At 70.3% G+C, this 5000-nt stretch overlaps 1 non-coding gene across 1 annotated transcript; it reads left to right on the top strand.

The window, feature by feature from the left end:
• Positions 1-2400: 2400 nt before the first annotated feature.
• LOC135978303 (5S ribosomal RNA) lies at positions 2401-2519 on the top strand. The gene has a single exon (XR_010595729.1). It is a non-coding gene; the product is annotated as a 5S ribosomal RNA (ribosomal RNA).
• Positions 2520-5000: the final 2481 nt, after the last annotated feature.

Genomic DNA, 5000 nt, shown 5'->3' on the forward strand with positions numbered 1-5000 from the left:
CCTCAGAAATCTCCTCACACAATCCTCGAAAGGCAGGTCGAAAAAGCCAAAGCCCCGCCTTCGGCGGTACGAAACTGGAACCGGGCGCCACCTCGTGGTTCCCTCGGTCGGCCGAGACGGCGTGGGGCGACCCCTTCCGGACATCCGCGAGACGACCGGCCGTCAGGTCAACCCATTCGCTCCAAAGGGGTTGACCTGGTGGCCGAGAGGGGACTTTGAAAATTTTTCGGACTTGGAAAACTTTTTTTTTTTTTTTTCCCCCCAGCCCGCTTCCTCCGGGTTGACCCGGTGGCCGAGCGTCTCGCCGTCCCCGGACGCGGCGAGGGACTGCCTCCCGGCCGTCAGGATCGGGCCCACGGAAGTCTGATTTTAAAAAAAATTGGCCGACGCCACCGCGGAGGGCTACCCGAGCACCCCGGGCCCCGGAGCCGGAAAAGGGAAAAAAAGGATCGGGCCCACTAGAGACATGGACCCGGCCGCCAAGCAGGCCGCCCTGGGCTGACCCTCCCCGGCCGCAGCGAGGGACTGCCTCCCGGCCGACAGGATCGGGCCCCTGGAAGTCTGGGGGTGGGGGGGGGAAATCGCCCCACGCCTCCGAGGAGGGCTGCCCGGGCGGGCCTGGCCCCGGAGCTCGAAAAAAAAAAAAGGATCGGGCCCACTAGAGACATGGACCAGGCCGCCCTGGGCTCACCCTCCCCGGCCGCAGCGAGGGACTGCCTCCCGGCCGACTGGATCGGGCCCCTGGAAGTCTGGAAAAAAGACTGGAACCTGACGCCTCCGAGGAGGGGGCGCCCAGGGAAGGAGGGAGATCCGGGTTGACCTGGTGACCGGACGGGAAAGAGGCCACCGGGCGTCCCCCCCCTTAAAACCTAGGGGTTGACCTGGTGGCCGGAAAGCGAACCGGCCAGCAGGTGAACCCTTTCGATTCCACGGGTTGACCTGGTGCCCGGGAAGCGAACCGGCCAGCAGGTGAACCCGTTCGATTCCACGGGTTGACCTGGTGCCCGGGAGGGGACTCTGAAAATTTTTCAGCCCTTTCGACTCGGGGTTGACCTGGTGGCCGAGAGGGGACTCGCACGGCAGGCAAGCCGCCCTGGGCTCACCCTCCCCGGCCGCAGCGAGGGACTGCCACCCGGCCGACTGGATCGGGCCCCTGGAAGTCTGGAAAAAAGAATGGAACCTGACGCCTCCGAGGAGGGGGCGCCCAGGGAAGGAGGGAGATCCGGGTTGACCTGGTGACCGGACGGGAAAGAGGCCACCTGGCGTCCCCCCCCCTTAAAACCTAGGGGTTGACCTGGTGGCCGGAAAGCGAACCGGCCAGCAGGTGAACCCTTTCGATTCCACGGGTTGACCTGGTGGCCGGAAAGCGAACCGGCCAGCAGGTGAACCCGTTCGATTCCACGGGTTGACCTGGTGCCCGGGAGGGGACTCTGAAAATTTTTCAGCCCTTTCGACTCGGGGTTGACCTGGTGGCCGAGAGGGGACTCGCACGGCAGGCAAGCCGCCCTGGGCTGACCCTCCCCGGCCGCAGCGAGGGACTGCCTCCCGGCCGACAGGATCGGGCCCCTGGAAGTCTGGGGGCGGGGGGAAATCGCCCCACGCCTCCGAGGAGGGCTGCCCGGGCGGGCCTGGCCCCGGAGCTCGAAAAAAAAAAAAAGGATCGGGCCCACTAGAGACATGGACCAGGCCGCCCTGGGCTCACCCTCCCCGGCCGCAGCGAGGGACTGCCTCCCGGCCGACTGGATCGGGCCCCTGGAAGTCTGGGGGGGGGGGGGGAATGGAACCTGACGCCTCCGAGGAGGGGACGCCCAGGGAAGGAGGGAGATCCGGGTTGACCTGGTGACCGGACGGGAAAGAGGCCACCGGGCGTGCCCCCGTTAAAACCCCTAGGGGTTGACCTGGTGGCCGGAAAGCAAACCGGCCAGCAGGTGAACCCTTTCGATTCCACGGGTTGACCTGGTGCCCGGGAAGCGAACCGGCCAGCAGGTGAACCCGTCCGATTCCACGGGTTGACCTGGTGCCCGGGAGGGGACTCTGAAAATTTTTCAGCCCTTTCGACTCGGGGTTGACCTGGTGGCCGAGAGGGGCCTCGCACGGCAGGCAAGCCGCCCTGGGCTCACCCTCCCCGGCCGCAGCGAGGGACTGCCCCTCCCCACCCCCCGGCTGACAGGATCGGGCGCACTGGAAGTCCGGGACAGTATTTTCCCCGACGCCGGGGAGGGCGGGCGGAGGGGCTCTGGCGGCCAGCCCGGGCCCCGGAGCTCGAAAAGGAAAAAAGGACCGGGCCCGCGAGAGACGGGGGCCCTGCCGCAGGGGGGGGGGGCAGTCCGACCGGGGCTCACCGTGCGGCAGGCCCGGGCGTCGGCAGGGGAAAGCGGGCGAGGAGGCGCGGGGCCGGGTGCCTACGGCCATACCGGACCGAACGCCCCCGATCCCGTCCGATCTCGGAAGGTAAACCGTCCCGGGCCTGGCTAGTACTTGGATGGGTGACCGCCTGGGAATCCCAGGTGCCGTAGGCAGCTTTTCCCGGTCCGAGTCAGCTCTCTCTCCTTTTCTGGGGGGGAAGGAGAGGGGGGGACGGGCCGGAAAGCCCCTCGTCGCTCCTGCCGAGTCGGAGGTCGCGGCCGCAGGTCACGGGTCTGGGCGCCTGGGGTCCGGCTCCCCACCCACCCGGCTTCCTCCGCGGAGGACCCCCCCCGGGGCCACCGAAGCCGCTGGGGGAGACCCCGGGCATGGGGCGGACTGGCCCGGACCCTCCCGGCCGCCGGCCCGCAGGTCCGCCCCGAATCCCCCCCCGCGGCCACCCAGGCCAGGCCTGGCCAGGCGGGACGGACGGCGGGTGTCCAGCGCCCAGCGGCTTCCTCCAGCGGGGACCCACGGACCCCAAAGCCGCAGGGGGAGGCCCCGGGCCCGGGACGGACTCGCTCGGACCCCCTGCGCCCGGCCGCCGGCCCGCGGGACCGCCCCGAATCCCCCCGCGGCCACCCAGGCCAGGCCTGGCCAGGCGGGACGGACGGCGGGTGTCCAGCGCCCAGCGGCTTCCTCCAGCGGGGACCCACGGACCCCAAAGCCGCAGGGGGAGGCCCCGGGCCCGGGCCCGACTCGCTCGGCCCCCCCGCCTCCCCTGCGCCCGGCCCCCGGCCCGCGGGACCGCCCCGAATCCCCCCGCGGCCACCCAGGCCAGGCCTGGCCTGGCGGGACGGACGGCGGGTGTCCAGCTCCCAGTGGCTTCCTCCAGCGGGGACCCACGGACCCCAAAGCCGCAGGGGGAGGCCCCGGGCCCGGGACGGACTCGCTCGGCCCCCCCGCCTCCCCTGCGCCCGGCCCCCGGCCCGCGGGACCGCCCCGAATCCCCCCGCGGCCATCCAGGCCAGGCCTGGCCTGGCGGGCCGGTGTGCGGCTCCCCCGGGCTTCCTCCCCCGACGACCCGCGCCCCCCTGAGCCGCAGGCGGAGACCCCGGCCCCGGGGCGGACCGGCCCGGGCTCGCTCGAGCCCCCTGCGCCCGGCCCGCAGGACCGCCCCCCCGAATCCCCCGGGAGAGGCCCGGCCTGCACGCCACTGACGACCCGCGGCCCCCAAAGTCGCAGGAGGCGCCCCCCCCCGGTTAGCCCCGTCTCGCTCCGCGCCCCCCGCCCCTCGCTGCCGGGACCGGGCGCCGCCCCAGAGTCAGCCGCAGCCGGCCGGCCTGAGAGCTGCCCTCCTGTGGACGACGGTGAGTTTACCTTGATACTAACCGGCCGTCAGCCAGGTCAACCCCATTGCTAGACTGGGGTGGACCTGGTGGCCGAGTGGGGACTTGGAACATTTGACAGCTGCTTCCCGGGGCTTGACCGGTTGTCCTGAACGCCCCCCACCCCCAGCCCCAGCCCCCGGCTCCTGCTCCCCTCTCCCCAGCCTCGGTGCTCCGCTCCCTGCCTCGGAGGCTGCCTCTCTGCGGCGCCTGCATCGCCTCCGAGGACGCGCACCCTCCGGAGGCTGGACGTAAACCCACCACTGCCGCTGACCCGGCTCTCCGAGGGACGACTGTGAGGCCTCCCCCCCCCCCCCACCCCCGGACCGCCCTGGGGACGACTGCTAAGCCTCCCCCACCGGACCGCCCGGGGCAAGACTGCTAAGCCTCCCTCCCACACACACACACACACACTGTCGGGGGAGGACTATTAAGCTTTCCCCCTGGAGCGCCCGGGGCGGACGACTGTTAAGCCTGCCCCCGGAGTCCTCGGGGGAGGACTATTAAGCTTTCCCCCCTGGAGCGCCCGGGGGGGGACGACTATTAAGCCTGGCCCCCGGAGTCCTCGGGGGACGACTATTAAGCCTCCCCCGGACTGGCCGGGGGGCGACTATTAAGCCTCCCCCGGACCTGCTCCGTCTCGACTATTAAGCCCCCCTCTGTGGTCCTCAAGACCACTGCCGTGCTGCCCTCGGAGTGGGGTGACACCCGGGCCGGAAAGCAAACCGGCCACCAGGTCAACCCGTCGAATCCAATGGGTTGACCTGGTGGCCGGAAAGCAAACCAGCCGCCAGGTCAACCCGTCGAAACCAATGGGTTGACCTGGTGGCCGGAAAGCAAAACGGCCGCCAGGTCAACCCAGTAGATTCAGCGGGTTGACCTGGTGGCCGAACGGGGACTTTGAAAATTTGACAGCCGCTTCCCGGGGGTTGACCTGTTGTCCCGGTGGGGACTTTGAACATTTGACAGCCGCCTCCCAGGGCTTGACCTATTGTCCCGGTGGGGACTTTGAGAATTTTACAGCCGCTTCCCGGGGCTTGACCTGGTGGCCGAGTGGGGACGTTGAACATTTGACAGCCGCTTCCAGGGGGTTGACCTGTTGTCCTGAACGCCCCCCACCTCCCCCCCGGCTCCTGCTCCCCACTCCCCAGCCTCGGTGCTCCGCTCCCTGCCTCGGAGGCTGCCTCTCTGCGGCGGCTGCATCGCGTCCGAGGACGCTCACCCTCCGGAGGCTGGACGTAAAGCCTGACACCCGCCACCGCCGCCGAC

The sequence above is a fragment of the Chrysemys picta genome, unplaced genomic scaffold (genome assembly GCF_011386835.1).
Source record: "Chrysemys picta bellii isolate R12L10 unplaced genomic scaffold, ASM1138683v2 scaf206, whole genome shotgun sequence".
NCBI lineage: Eukaryota > Metazoa > Chordata > Testudines > Emydidae > Chrysemys > Chrysemys picta.